Genomic DNA, 17057 nt, shown 5'->3' with positions numbered 1-17057 from the left:
TGGTAAAGTGTAAACTAAAGTGTACACCATAGTGTACAAGTCGCAGGGTTCTTACCGATTGAAGTTTCCTCTTTGTACATAGATTTTTGACACGTTATTTGACATTTGCATTGTTGTCAAGTTTCAGTTAGATGGGAAAACTATTTGAAATTTAAACTGTCCAACAAGATAACATCACGTGGCAAAGTGTATACTAAAGTGTACGCCATAGTGCACATGTACCTAGGTCCTTACCGATTGAACTTTGTTATTTGTACACAGATTTTCAAAACGTTATTTAACACTTACATTGTTGTCAAGTGTCAAATGGATGGGAAAACTGTTTGAAATTAAAATTGTCAAATAGGGTAATGACACGTGGCAAAGTGTGAACTAAAGTGTACATGTCGTAAAGTTCTTACAGATTGAACTATGCTATTTTTACACTGATTTTTAACATGTCGTTTGACACTTGCATTGTTGTCAAGTGTCAATTGGATGGGAAAAGTGTTTGAAATTTAAACTATCCAACAGGGTAACATCACGTGGCAAAGTGTAAACTACAGTGTAAATAGAGTGTACATGTAGCAAGGTCCTGCCGATTGAAATTTGCTATTTGTACACTGATTTTCTATACGTTGTTTGACAATTGCATTGTTGTCAAGTGCCAATTGGCTGGAAAAACTATTAGAAATAAAAATTGTCCAACAGGTTAATGTAACGTGGCAAAGTTTAAACTAATGTGTACTCCATAGTGTACATGTAGCAAGGTCCATATCGATTGAATTTTCTATTTGTACACTAATTTTCGACACGCTGTTTGACACTTTCATTGTTGTCAAGTTTCAACTGGATGGAAAAATTGTTTGAAATTTAAACTGTCCAACAGGATAATGGCATGTGGCAAAGTGTAAACTAAAGTGTACACCATCATGTACATCTTGTAAGGTTCTTACCGATTGAACTTTGCTATTTGTTCGCTGATTTTTGACACGTTGTTTGACACTTGCATTGTTGCCAAGTGTCAATTGGATGGAAAATCTGTTTGAAATATAAGTTGTCCAACAGGGTAATGTCACGTGGCTTTGTGCAAACTAAAGTTTACACCATAGTGTATATGGAGCAAGGTTTTTACCGATTGAACTTTGCTATTTATACACTGATTTTCGACACGTTATCTGAAACTTGCATTGTTGTCAAGTGTCAATTTGACAAGAAAACTATTTGAAATTTAAACCGTCCAATAGGGTAATGACACATGGCAAAGTGTAAACTAAAGTGTATACCATAGTGCACGTGTCACAAGGTTCTTACCGATTTAAGTTTGCTATTTGTACACTGATTTTTAACACGTTGTTTGACACTTGCATTGTTGCCAAGTTTCAATTGGATGGGAAAATTGTTTGAAATTTAAACTGTCCAACAGCGTAATGTCACGTGGGAAGCTGTAAACTGAAGTGTACACCATAGTGTACATATAGCAAGTTTCTTACTTATAGATTTTTACAATTTGTACAATGATTTTTGAAATGTTGTTTGACACTTGCATTGTTGTCAAGTGTCAGTTGGATGGAAAAAATGTTTGAAATTTAAACTGTCGAACAGGGTAATGTCATGGGGCAGAGTGTAAAGTAAACTGCACACTTTAGTGTACATGTAGTAATGTCCTTACTGATTGAACTTTGCTATTTGTACCCTGATTTTCGACACGTTGTTTGACACTTGTATTATTGTTAAGTGTCAATTGGATGGGAAAACTCTTTTAAATTTAAACTGTCCAACAGGATAATGTCATGTGGCAAAGTGTAAACTAAAATGTACACTGTAATGTGCATGTTGCGAGGTTCTTACCAATTGAACTTTACCATTTGTACGCTATTTTTTGACACATTTGTTTGACACTTGCATTGTTATCAAGTGTCAATTGGATGGGAAAACTATTTGAAATTTAAACTGTCCAACGGCGTAATGACCCGTGGTAAAGTGTAAACTAAAGTGTACACCATAGTGTACAAGTCGCAAGGTTCTTACCGATTGAAGTTTGCTATTTGTATACTGATTTTTAACACGTTGTTTGACACTTGCATCGTTGTCTACTGCCAGTTGGATGGGAAACTATTTGAAATTTAAAATGTCCAACAGGATAACGTCACGTGGCAAAGTGTAAACTAAAGTGTACACCATAGTGTACATTTAGCTCGACTCTTACCGATTGAACTTTGCCATTTGTACGCTAATTTTTGACGGGTTGTTTGACACTTACATGGTTGTCAAGTGCCAATTGGATGGGAAAACTGTTTGAAATTAATACTGTCCAATAGGGTAATGACACGTGGCAAAGTGTAAACTAAAGTGTACACCATAGTGTACATGTCGAAAGGTCCTTACTAATTGAACTATGCTATTTTTACACTGATTTTTGACACGTTGTTTGACTCTTTCATTGTTGTCTGGTGTCAATTGGATGGGAAAAGTGTTTGAAATCTAAACTGTCCAATAGGGTAACGTCACGTGGTAAGTGTAAACTAAAGTATACACCATCGTGTACGTGTTACAAGGTTTACACCGATAGAACTTTGCTATTTGCACGCTGATTTTTGACACGTTGTTTGACACTTGCATTGTTGCCATGTGTTAATTGGATGGAAAATCTGTTTGAAATATAAATTGTCGAACAGGGTAATGTTACGCGGCTTTGTGCAAACTAAAGTTTACACCATAGTGTACATGGAGCAAGGTTCTTACCGATTGAACTTTGCTATTTGTACACTGATTTTTGACACGTTATCTGAAACTTGCATTGTTGTCAAGTGTCAATTTGACAAGAAAAATATTTGAAATTTAAACTATCCAATAGGGTAATGACATGTGGCATTGTGTAAACTAAAGTGTATACCATAGTGTAAGTGTCGCAAGGTTCTTACCGATTTAAGTTCGCTATTTGTATACTGATTTTTAACACGTTGTTTGACAACTGCATTGTTGTCAAGTGTCAATTGGATGGGAAAATTGTTTGAAATTTAAACTATCCAACAGAGTAATGTCGTGTGGGAAGCTGTAAACTGAAGTATACACCATACATGTAGCAAGGTTCTTACCGATTGAACTTTGCTATTTGTACCACTAATTTTTGACACTTTCATTGTTGTCAAGTGTCAATTGGACGGTAAAACTATTTGAAATTTAAACTATCCAACAGGGTAATGTCATGTGGCAAAGTGTAAACTAAAGCGTACACCATAGTTCAGACGTAGCAAGGCCCTTACCGATTGAACTTATCTATTTGTACACCGATTTTCGACATGTTTGACACTTACATTAATGTCAAGCATCAATTGGATTGGAAAACTGTTTGAAATTTAAATCGTCCAACAGGATAATGTCACCTGGTAAAGTGTAAACTAAAGTGTACACCATAGAGTACATGCAGCAAGTTTCTTACCGATTGAATTTTACTATTTGTACACTGATTTTTGAAATGTTGTTTGACACTTGCATTGTTGTCAAGTGTCAATTGGATGGAAAAAATATTTGAAATTTAAGCTGTCGAACAGGGTAATGTCACGGGGCAGAGTGTAAAGTAAAGTGTACACCTTAGTGTGCATGTAGTAATGTCCTTACCGATTGAACTTTACTATTTGTACACTGATTTTCAACACGTTGTTTGACACTTGAATTGTTGTTAAGTGTCAATTGGATGGGAAAACTTTTTGAAATTTAAACTGTCCAACAGGATAATGTCATGTGGCAAAGTGTAAACTAAAATGTACACTGTAGTGTACATGTTGTGAGGTTCTTACCAATTGAACTTTACCATTTGTACGCTATTTTTTGACACATTGTTTGACACTTGCATTGTTGTCAAGTGTCAATTGGATGGGAAAACTATTTGAAATTTAAACTGTCCAACAGCATAATGACCCGTGGTAAAGTGTAAACTAAAGTGTACACCATAGTGTACAAGTCGCAAGGTTCTTACCGATTGAAGTTTGCTATTTGTAGACTGATCTTTAACACGTTGTTTAACACTTGCATTGTTGTCTAGTGCCAATTGGATGGGAAAATTATTTGAAATTTAAAATGTCCAATAAGGTAACGTCACGTGGCAAAGTGTAAACTAAAGTGTACGCCATAGTGTACATGTAGCTCGACTCTTACCGATTGAACTTTGCTATTTGTACGCTAATTTTTGACGGGTTGTTTGACACTTGCATGGTTGTCAAGTGTCAATTGGATGGGAAAATTGTTTGAAATTAATACTGTCCAATAGGGTAAATGTGGCAAAGTGTAAACTAAAGTGTACGCCTTAGTGTACATGTAGCACGATTCTTTCCGATTGAACTTTGCTATTTGTACGCTAATTTTTGACGGGTTGTTTGACACTTGCATGGTTGTCAAGTGTCAATTGGATGGGAAAATTGTTTGAAATTAATACTGTCCAATAGGGTAATGGCACGTGGCAAAGTGTGAACTATAGTGTACACCATAGTGTACATGTCGCAAGGTTCTTACTGATTGAACTATGCTTTTTTTACACAGATTTTTGACACGTTGTTTGACTCTTTCATAGTTGTCTGGTGTCAATTGGATGGGAAAAGTGATTGAAATCTAAACTGTCCAATAGGGTAACGTCAAGTGGCAAGTGTAAACTAAAATGTACACCATCGTGTACGTGTTACAAGGTTTATACCGATAGAACTTTGCTATTTGTACGATGATTTTTGACACGTTGTTTGACACATGCATTGTTACCAAGTGTCAATTGGATGGAAAATCTATTTGAAATATAAATTGTCCAACATGGTAATGTCATGTGGCTTTGTGCAAACTAAAGTTTATACCATAGCGTACATGGGGCAAAGTTCTTACCGATTGAACTTTGCTATTTGTACACTGATTTTTGACACGTTATCTGAAACTTGCATTGTTGTCAAGTGTCAATTTGACAAGAAAACTATTTGAAATTTAAACTGTCCAATAGGGTAATGACACGCGGCAAAGTGTAAACTGAAGTGTATACCATAGTGTACGTGTCGCAAGTTTCTTACCGATTTAAGTTTGCTATTTGTACACTGATTTTTGACACGTTGTTTGACACTTGCATTGTTGTCAAGTGTCAATTGGATGGGAAAATTGTTTGAAATTTAAATTGTCCAACAGAGCAATGTCAAGTGGGAAGCTGTAAACTGAAGTGTACACCATAGTGTACATGTAGCAAGGTTCTTACCGATTGAACTTTGCTATTTGTACACTGATTTTTGACACGTGTTTTGACACTTTCATTGTTGTCAATTGTCTTTTGGATGGTAAAACTATTTGAAATTTAAACTATCCAACAGGGTAATGTCATGTGGCAAAGTGTAAAGTAAAGTGTACTCCATAGTGCACACGTAGCAAGGTCCTTACCGATTGAACTTATCTATTTGTACACTGATTTCCGACATGTTTGACACTTACATTAATGTCAAGCGTCAATTGGATTGGAAAACTGTTTGAAATTTAAATCGTCCAACAGGATAATGTCACGTGGTAAAGTGTAAACTAAAGTGTACACCATAGTGTACATGCAGCAAGTTTCTTACTAATAGAATTTTACTATTTGTACACTGATTTTTGAAATGTTGTTCGACACTTGCATTGTTGTCAAGTGTCAATTGGATGGAAAAAATATTTGAAATTTAAGCTGTCGAACAGGGTAATGTCACGGGGCAGAGTGTAAAGTAAAGTGTACACCTTAATGTACATGTAGTAATGTCCTTACCGATTGAACTTTGCTATTTGTACACTGATTTTTGACACGTTGTTTGACACTTGCATTGTTGTTAAGTGTCAATTGGATGGGAAAACTTTTTTAAATTTAAACTGTCCGACAAGATAATGTCATGTGGCAAAGTGTAAACTAAAATGTAAACTGTAGTGTACATGTTGCGAGGTTCTTACCGATTGAACTTTACAATTTGTACTTTATTTTTTGACACGTTGTTTGACACTTACATTGTTTTCTAGTGCCAATTGGATGGTAAAACTATTTGAAATTTAAAATGTCCAACAGGATAACGTCGCGTGGCAAATTGCAAACTAAAGTGTACATGTAGCTCGGCTCTTACCGATTGAACTTTGCTATTTGTACGCTAATTTTTGACGGGTTGTTTGACACTTGCATGGTTGTCAAGTGTCAATTGGATGGAAAATCTGTTTGAAATAGTGTACATGTCGCAAGGTTCTTACCGATTGAACTTTGCTATTTGTACGCTAATTTTTGACGGGTTGTTTGACACTTGCATGGTTGTCAAGTGTCAATTGGATGGGAAAACTGTTTGAAATTAATACTGTCCAATAGGGTAATGACATGTGGCAAAGTATGAAGTAAAGTGTACACCATAGTGTACATGTCGCAAGGTTCTTACTGATTGAACTATGCTATTTTTACACTAATTTTTGACACATTGTTTGACACTTTCATTGTTTTCTGGTGTCAATTGGATGGGAAAAGTGTTTGAAACCTAAACTGTCCAATAGGGTAACGTCACTTGGCGAGTGTAAACTAAAGTGTACACCACCTTGTACGTGTTACAAGGTTTATACCGATAAAACTTTGCTATTTGTACGCTAATTTTTGACACGTTGTTTGACACTTGCATTGTTGCCAAGCGTCAATTGGATGGAAAATCTATTTGAAATATAAATTGTCCAACAGGGTAATGACGTGGCTTTGTTCAAACTAAATTTTAGACCATAGTATACATGGAGCAAGGTTCTTACCGATTGAACTTTGCTATTTGTACACTAATTTTTTACACGTTATCTGAAAATTGCATTGTTGTCAAGTGTCAATTTGACAAGAAAACTATTTGAAATTTAAACTGTCCAATAGGGTAATGACACGTGGCAAAGTGTAAACTAAAGTGTATACCATAGTGTACGTGTCGCAAGGTTGTTACCGATTTAAGTTTGCTATTTGTACACTGATTTTTGACACGTTGTTTGACACTTGCATTGTTGTCAAGTGTCAATTGGATGGAAAAATTGTTTGAAATTTAAATTGTCCAAAAGTGTAATGTAACGTGGGAAGCTGTAAACTGAAGTGTACACCATAGTGTACATGTAGCAAGGTTCTTACCGATTGAACTTTACTATTTGTACACTGATTTTTGACACTTTCATTATTGTCAAGTGCCATTTGGATGGTAAAAATATTTGAAATTTAAACTATCCAACAGGGTAATGTCATGTGGCAAAGCGTAAACTAAAGTGTACTCCATAGTGCACACGTAGCAAGGTCCTTACCGATTGAACTTATCTATTTGTACACTGATTTTTGACACGTTTGACACTTACATTAATGTCAAGTGTCAATTGGATTGGAAAACTGTTTGAAATTTAAATTGTCCAACAGGATAATGTCATGCGGTAAAGTGTAAACTAAAGTGTACACCATAGTGGACATGCAGCAAGTTTCTTACTGATAGAATTTTACTATTTGTACACATATTTTTGAAATGTTGTTTGACATTTGCATTGTTGTCAAGTGTCAGTTGGATGAAAAAAAATATTTGAAATTTAAACTATCGAATAGGGTAACGTCACGGGGCAGAGTGTAAAGTAAAGTGTACACCTTAGTGTACATGTAGTAATATCCTTACCGATTGAACTTTGCTATTTGTACACTGATTTTCGACACGTTGTTTGGCACTTGCATTGTTGTTAAGTGTCAATTGGATGGAAAAACTTTTTTAAATTTAAATTGTCCAACAGGATAATGTGATGTGGCAAAGTGTAAACTAAAATGTACACTGTAGTGTGCATGTTGCGTGGTTCTTACCGATTGAACTTTACCATTTGTACGCTATTTTTTGACACATTGTTTGACACTTGCATTGTTGTCAAGTGTCAATTGGATGGGAAAACTTTTTGAAATTTAAACTGTCCAACGGCATAATGACCCGTGGTATAGTGTAAACTAAAGTGTACACCATAGTGTACAAGTCGCAAGGTTCTTACCGATTGAAGTTTGCTATTTGTATACTGATTTTTAACACGTTGTTTGACACTTGCATTGTTGTCTGGTGCCTATTGGATGGGAAAACTATTTGAAATTTAAAATGTGCAACAGGATAACGTCACATGTCAAAGTGTAAACTAAAGTGTATATTTAGCTCGGCTCTTACCGATTGAACTTTGCTATTTGTACGCTAATTTTTGACCGGTTGTTTGACACTTGCATGGTTGTCAAGTGTCAATTGGATTGGAAAGCTACTTGAAATTAATACTGTCCAATACGGTAATGACACGTGGCAAAATGTGAATTAAAGTGTACACCATAGTGTACATGTCGCAAGGTTCTTACTGATTGAACTATGCTATTTTTACACTGATTTTTGACACGTTGTTTGACACTTTCATTGTTGTCTGGTGTCAATTGGATGGAAAAAGTGTTTGAAATCTAAACTGTCCAATAGGGTAACGTCACGTCACGAGTGTAAACTAAAGTGTACACCATCGCGTACGTGTTACAAGGTTTATACCGATAGAACTTTGCTATTTGTACGATAATTTTTGACACGTTGTTTGACACTTGCATTGTTGCCAAGTGTCAATTGGATGGAAAATATGTTTGAAATATAAATTGTCCAACAGGGTAATGTCACGTGGCTTTGTGCAAACTAAAGTTTACTCCTTAGTGTACATGGAGAAAGGTTCGTACCGATTGAACTTTGCTATTTGTACACTGATTTTTGACACGTTATCTGAAACTTGCATTGTTGTCAAGTGTCAATTTGACAAGAAAACTATTTGAAATTTAAACTGTTCAATAGGGTAATGAAACATGGAAAAGTGTAAACTAAAGTGTATACCATAGTGCACGTGTCGCAAGGTTCTTACCGATTTAAGTTTGCTATTTGTACACTTATTTTTGACACCTTGTTTGACCCTTGCATTGTTGTCAAGTGTCAATTGGATGGGAAAATTGTTTGAAATCTAAACTGTCCGATCGAGTAATGTCACGTGGGAAGCTGTAAACTGAAGTGTACACCATAGTGTACATGTAGCAAGGTTCTTACCGATTGAACTTTGCTATTTTTACACTGATTTTTGACATGTATTTTGACACTTTCATTGTTGCCAAGTGTAATTTGGATGGTAAAACTATTTGAAATTTAAACTATCCAACAGGGTAATGTCATGTGGCAAAGTGTAAACTAAAGTGTACTCCATAGTGCACACGTAGCAAGGTCCTTACCGATTGAACTTATCTATTTGTACACTGATTTTCGACATGCTTGACACTTACATTAATGTCCAGTGTCAATTGGATTTGAAAACTATTTGAAATTTAAATTGTCCAACAGGATAATGTCACGTGGTAAAGTGTAAACTAAAGTGTACACCATAGTGTACATGCAGCAAGTTTCTTACTAAAAGAATTTTACTATTTGTACACTGATTTTTGAAATGTTGTTTGACACTTGCATTGTTGTCAAGTGTCAGTTGGATGGAAAAATTTTTTGAAATTTAAACTGTCGAAGAGGGTAATGTCAAGGGCAGAGTGTAAAGTAAAGTGTACACCTTAGTGTACATGTAGTAATGTCCTTACTGATTGAAATTTGCTATTTGTACACTGATTTTCGACACGTTGTTTGATACTTGCATTGTTGTTAAGTGTCAATTGGATGGGAAATTTTTTTTAAATTTAAACTGTCCAACAAGATAATGTCATGTGGCAAAGTGTAAACTAAAATGTAAACTATAGTGTACATGTTGCGAGGTTCTTACCGATTGTACTATACCATTTGTACGCTATTTTTTGAAAAGTTGTTTGAAACTTGCATTGTTGTCTAGTGCCAATTGGATGAGAAAACTATTTGAAATTTAAAATGTCCAACAGGATAACGTCACGTGGCAAAGTGTAAACTAAAGTGTACATGTAGCTCGGCTCTTACCGATTGAACTTTGCTATTTGTACGCTAATTTTTGACGGGTTGTTTGACACTTGCATGGTTGTCAAGTGTCAATTGGATGGGAAAACTATTTAAAATTAATACTGTCTAATAGGGTAATGACACGTGGCAAAGTGTGAACTAAAGTGTACACCATAGTGTACATGTCGCAAGGTTCTTACTGATTGAACTATGCTATTTTTACACTAATTTTTGACACTTTTGTTGACACTTTCATTGTTGTCTGGTGTCAATTTGATGGAAAAAGTGTTTGAAATCTAAACTGTCCAATAGGGTAACGTCACATGGCGAGTGTAAACTAAAGTGTACACCATCATGTACGTGTTACATGGTTTATACCGATATTTGTACGCTAATTTTTGACACGTTGTTTGACACTTGCATTGTTGCCACGTGTCAATTGGACAGAAAATCTGTTTGAAATATAAATTGTCCAACAGGGTAATGTCACGTGGCTTTGTGCAAACTAAAGTTTACACCATAGTGTACATGGAGCAAGGTTCTTACCGATTGAACTTTGCTATTTGTACACTGATTTTTGACACGTTATCTGAAACATGCATTGTTGTCAAGTGTCAATTTGACAAGAAAACTATTTGAAATTTAAATTGTCCAATAGGGTAATGACACGTGGCAAAGTGTAAACTAAAGTGTATACTATAGTGTACGTGTCGCAAGGTTGTTACCGATTTAAGTTTGCCATTTATACACTAATTTTTGACACGTTGTTTGACACTTGCATTGTTGTCGAGTGTCAATTGGATTGGAAGACTTTTTTAAATTTAAACTGTCCAATAGGATAATGTCACATGGCAAAGTGTACACTGTAGTGTAAACGTACCAAGGTTCTTACCGATTGAACTTTGCTATTTGTACGCTGATTTTTGACACGTTGTTTGACACTTGCATTGTTGTCAAGTGTCAATTGGATGGGAAAACTCTTTGAAATTTAAACTGTCCAACAAGATAATGTCATGTGCTAAAGTGTAAACTAAAGTGTACACCATAGTAGACATGTAACGAGGTCCTTACCGATTGAATTTTGCTATTTGTACACCAATTCTCGAAATGTTGTTTGACACTTGCATTGTTGTCAAGTGTCAATTGGATGGGAAAAAAGTTTGATAACATATCTCGTGGTATAGTGTAAACTAAAGTGTGCATCATAGTGTACATGTAGTAAGGTTCTTACCGATCGAGCTTTACTATTTGTACACTAATTTTCGACACGTTGTTTGACACTTATATTGTTTTCAAATGTCAATTGGATGGAAAAATTGTTTGAAATAATGTCACGTGGTAAAGTGTACACTAAAGTGTACACTATAGTGTACATGTAGAAAGGTTCTTACCGATTGAAATTTGCTATTTGTACACTCATTTTCGAAACATTGTTTGACACTTGCATTGTTGTCAAGTGTCAATTGGATGAGAAAATAGTTTGAAATTTAAACTGTCCAATAGGATAATGTCATGTGGCAAAGTGTAAACAAAAGTGTACACCATAGTGTACATGTGGCAAGGTTTGTACCGATTGAACTTTGCTATTTCTACACTGATTTTTGACACGTTGTTCGACACTTGAATTGTTTTCAAGTGTCAATTGGATGGAAAAACTGTTTGAAATTTAAACTGTCTAGCAGGATAATGTCACGTGGCAAAGTGTAAACTAAAGTGTATACCATAGTGTACATGTAGCAAGATTCTTACCGATTGAACTTTGCTATTTGTAGAAAGATTTTTGACACGTTTTTTGATACTTGCACTGTTGCCAAGTGTCAATTGTATTCGAAAACTGCTTGATATTTAAAGTGTACAATAGGGTAATGTCACGTGGCAATGTGTAGACTAAAGTGTACACCATAGTGTACATGTACCAAGGTCCTTATCGATTGAATTTGCTATTTGTACACTTATTTTCGAAATGTTATTTCACACTTGCATTGTTGTCAAGTGTCAATTGGATGGGAAAACTGTTTGAAACTTAAATTGTCCAATAGGATAATGTCGCGTGGCAAAGTGTTAACTAAAGTGTACACCATAGTGTACATGTAGCCAGGTCCTTACCGATTGAACTTTGTTATTTTTACATTGATTTTCGACACGTTGTTTGACACTTGTATTATTGTCAAGTGTTAATTGGATGGGAAAACTATTTGAAATTTAAACTATCCAACAGGGTAATGTCACGTGGCAAAGTGTAAGCTAAAGTGTACACCATAGTGTACATGTAGCCAGGTCCTTACCGATTGAACTTTGTTATTTTTACATTGATTTTCGACACGTTGTTTGACACTTGTATTATTGTCAAGTGTTAATTGGATGGGAAAACTATTTGAAATTTAAACTATCCAACAGGGTAATGTCACGTGGCAAAGTGTAAGCTAAAGTGTACACCATAGTGTACATGTAGCAAAGTTTTTACCGATTGAACTTTACTATTTGAACACTGATTTTCGAAACATTCTTTGACACTTGTATTGTTGTCAAGTGTCAATTGGATGGAAAAATTGTTTGAAATTTAAATTGTCTAAAAGGGCAATGACACGTGGCAAAGTGTAAACTAAAGTATAAACCACAGTTTACATATAGTAAGGTTCTTACTGATTAGACTTTGCTATTTGTATACTAATTTTTGACACGTTGTTTGATACTTGCATTGTTGTCAAGTGTCAATTGGAAGGGAAAACTGTTTGAAATTTAAACTGTCCAACAAGATAATCTCACGTGGCAAAGTGTAAACTAAAGTGTACACCATAGTTTACAAGTAGCAAGGTTCTTACCGATTGAACTTTGCTATTTGTACACTGATTTTTGACACGTTGTTTAACAGTTTTATTATTGTAAAGTGTCAATTGGATGGAAAAACTATTTGAAATTTAAACTGTCCAATAGATTAATGTCACGTTGTAAACTGTGAACTAAAGTGTACACCATAGTGTACATGTGGCAAAGTCCTTACCGATTGAACTTTTCTATTTTTACACTAATTTTCGAAACATTGTTTGACACTTGCATTGTTGTCAAGAGTCAATTGGATGGGAAAACAATTCAAAATTTAAACAGTCCAACAGGATAATGTCACATGGTAATCTGTAAACAAAAGTGTACTCCATAGTGTACATGTAGCAAGGTTCTTACCGATTGAGCATTGCTATTTGTGCAATGATTTTTGACACATTGTTTGATACTTGCATTGTTGTCAAATGTCAATTGGATGGGAAAACTCTATGAAATTTAAACTGTCCAATAGGGTTACGTCACGTGGTAATGTGGAGACTAATGTGTACACCGTAGTGTACATGTAGCAATGTCCTTATCGATTTAACTTTGCAATTTTTACACTGATTTTCGAAACGTTATTAGGCACTTGCATTGTTGTCAGGTCTCAATTGGATGGAAAAATTGTTTGACACGTTGTTTGACACTTGTATTATATTGTCAAGTGTCAATTGGATGGAAAAGCTGTTTGAAATTCAAACTGTCCAAGAAGGTAATGTCACATGGTAAAGTGTAAACTAAAGTATACACCATATTGTATGCGTAGCAAGGTCCTTACCGCTATTTGTACACTGATTTTCGACACGTTGTTTGAAACTTGCATTTTTATCAAGTGTCAATTGGATGGGAAAATTGTTTGAAATTTAAACTATCCAAAGGAGTAATGTCAAGTGGCAAAGTGTAAACTAAAGAGTACACCATAGTGTACGTGTCGCAAGGTTCTTACTGATTGAAGTTTGCTATTTGTACACTGATTTTCGACACGTTGTCTGACACTTGCACTGTTGTCATGTGTCAAGTGGATGAAAAAAATGTTTGAAATTTAAACTGTCCAACAGAGTAATGTCACGTGGCAAAGTGTATGCTAAAGTGTACACCATAGTGTACATGTAGTAAGGTCATCACCGATTGAACTTTGCTATTTGAACACTAATTTTTGACACGTTCTTTAACCCTTGTATTGTTGTCAAGTGTCAATTGGACGGTAAAATTGCTTGAAATTTAAATTGTCTAACAGGGCAATGACACATGGCAAAGTGTAAACTAAAGTATAAACCATAGTTTACATGTAGCAAGGTCATTACCGATTGAACTTTGCTATTTGTATACTAATTTTTGACAAGTTGTTTGACGCTTGCATTGTTGTCCAGTGTCAGTTGGAAGGGAAAATTGTTTGAAATTTAAACTGTCCAACAAGATAATGTCACGTGGCAAAGTGTAAACTAAAGTGTACACCATAGTGTACAAATAACAAGGTTCTTACCGATTGAACTTTGCTATTTGTACACTGATTTTTGACACATTATTTGACACTTGCATTATTGTCAAGTGTCAATTGGATGAAAAAACTATTTGAATTTAAACAGTCCAATAGAGTAATGTCACGTGGTAAATTGTAAACTAAAGTGTACACCATGGTGTACATGCAGCAAGGTCCTTACCGATTAAATTTTGCTATTTGTACACTAATTTTTGAAACATTGTTTGACACTTGCATTGTTGTCGAGAGTGAATTGGATGGGAAAACAATTCAAAATTTAAACTGTCCAACAGGATAATGTCACGTGGTAAAATGTAAACAAAAGTGTACACCATAGTATACATGTAGCAAGGTTCTTACCGATTGACCATTGCTACTTGTACAATGATTTTTGACATATTGTTTGATACTTGCATTGTGTTTAGTGTCAATTGGATGGGAAAATTGTTTGAAATTTAAGCTGTCTAATAGGGTTATGTCACGTGGTAATGTGTAGACTAATGTGTACACCATAGTGTTCATGTAGTAAGGTCCTTACCGATTTAACTTTGCAATTTGTACACTGATTTTCGAAACGTTATTAGACACTTGCATTGTTGTCAAGTGTCAATTGAGTGGGAAAACTGTTTAACACGTTGTTTGACACTTGTATTATTGTCAAGTGTCAATTGGATGGGAAAGCTGTTTGAAATTTAAACTTTCCAACAAGGTAATGTCACATGGCAAAGTGTAAACTAAAGTGTACACCATATTCTACATGTAACAAGGTCCTTACCGATTGAACTTTGCTATTCGTACACTGATTTTCGTCAAGTTGTTTGAAACTTGAATTTTTATCGAGTGTCAGTTGGATGGGAAAAATGTTTGAATTTAAACTGTCCAATAGGGCAATGTCATGTGGCAGAGTGTAAACTAAATTGTTCATCATAGTATACATGTAGCAAGGTCCATACTGATTGAACTTTGCTATTTGTACAATAATTTTCGAAATGTTGTTTGACACATGCATTGTTGTCAGTGTCAATTGGATGGGAAAACAGTTTGAAATTTAAACTGTCCAACAGGATTATGTCACGTGGCAAAGTGTAAATCAAAGTGTACACCACAGTGTACATGTGGCAAGGTTCTTACCGATTGAACATTGCTATTTGTACACTGATTTTTTACATGTTGTGTGACACTTGCATTGATGTCAAGTGTCAATTGGATGGAAAAAATATTTCAAATTCAAAATGTCCAACAGGGTAATGTCACGTGACAATGTGTAAACCAAAGTGTACACCTTATTGTAAATGTAGCAATGTCCTTTCTGATTGAATTTTGCTATTTGTACACTGATTTTCGACACGTTGTTTGACACTTACATTGTTCCCAAGTGTCAATCGGATGGAAAAACTATTTGAAATTTAAATTGTCGAACAGGAGAATGTCACGTGGCAAAGTGTAAACTAAAGTGTACACTGTAATGTACCTGTAGCAAGGCTCTTATCGATTGAACTTTGCTATTTGTCAGCTGATTTTTGACACGTTGTTTGACACTTGCATTGTTGTCAGGTGTCAATTGGATGGAAAAACTATTTGAAATTTAAACTGTCCAACAGCATAATGACCTGTGGTAAAGTGTAAATTAAAGTGTACACCATAGTGTACAAGTCACAGGGTTCTTACCGATTGAAGTTTGCTATTTGTACACAGATTTTTGACACGTTATTTGACATAAGCATTGTTGTCAAGTTTCAATTAGATGGGAAAACTATTTTAAATTTAAACTGTCCAACAAGATAACATCACATGGCAAAGTGTAAACTAAAGTGTACATCATAGTGTACATGTAGCAAGGTCCTTACCGATTGAACTTTGTTATTTGTACACAGATTTTTGAAACGTTATTTAACACTTGCATTGTTGTTAAGTGTCAAATGGATGGGAAAATTGTTTGAAATTAAAATTGTCAAATAGGGTAATGACACGTGGCAAAGTGTGAACTAAAGTGTACATGTTGCAAAGTTCTTACAGATTGAACTATGCTATTTTTACACTGATTTTTGACATGTCGTTTGACACTTGCATTGTTGTCAAGTGTCAATTGGATGGGAAAAGTGTTTGAAATTTAAACTATCCAACAGGGTAACATCGCGTGGCAAAGTGAAAACTAAAGTGTAAATAGAGTGTACATATAGCAAGGTCCTGCCGATTGAAATTTGCTATTTGTACACTGATTTTCTACACGTTGTTTGACACTTGCATTGTTGTCAAGTGTCAATTGGCTGGAAAAACTGTTAGGAAGAAAAACTGTCCAACAAGTTAATGTAACGTGGCAAAGCTTAAACTAATGTGTTCTCCATAGTATTCATGTAGCAAGGTCCATACCGATTGAATTCTATTTGTACACTAATTTTCGACACATTGTTTGACACCTGTATTGTTGCCAAGTTTCAACTCGATGGAAAAATTATTTAAAATTTAAACTGTCCAACAGGATAATGGCACGTGGCAAAGTGTAAACTAAAGTGTACACCATCTTGTATGGTTCTTATCGATTGAACTTTGCTATTTGTACGCTGATTTTGACACGTTGTTTGACACTTGCATCGTTTCCAAGTGTCAATTGGATGGAAAATCTGTTTGAAATATAAATTGTCCAACAGGGTAATGTCACGTGGCTTTGTGCAAACTAAAGTTTACACCATAGTGTATATGGAGCAAGGTTCTTATCGATTGAACTTTACAATTTGTACACTGGTTTTTGACACATTATCTGAAACTTGCATTGTTGTCAAGTGTCAATTTGACAAGAAAACTATTTGAAATTTAAACTGTCCAACAACGTAATGGCAAAGTGTAAACTAAAGTGTATA

This window comes from Olea europaea, unplaced genomic scaffold (assembly GCF_002742605.1).
Source record: "Olea europaea var. sylvestris unplaced genomic scaffold, O_europaea_v1 scaffold893, whole genome shotgun sequence".
Lineage (NCBI taxonomy): Eukaryota > Viridiplantae > Streptophyta > Magnoliopsida > Lamiales > Oleaceae > Olea > Olea europaea.
The sequence above is the reverse complement of the archived record's forward strand: the minus strand, read 5'-3'. Positions refer to the sequence as shown.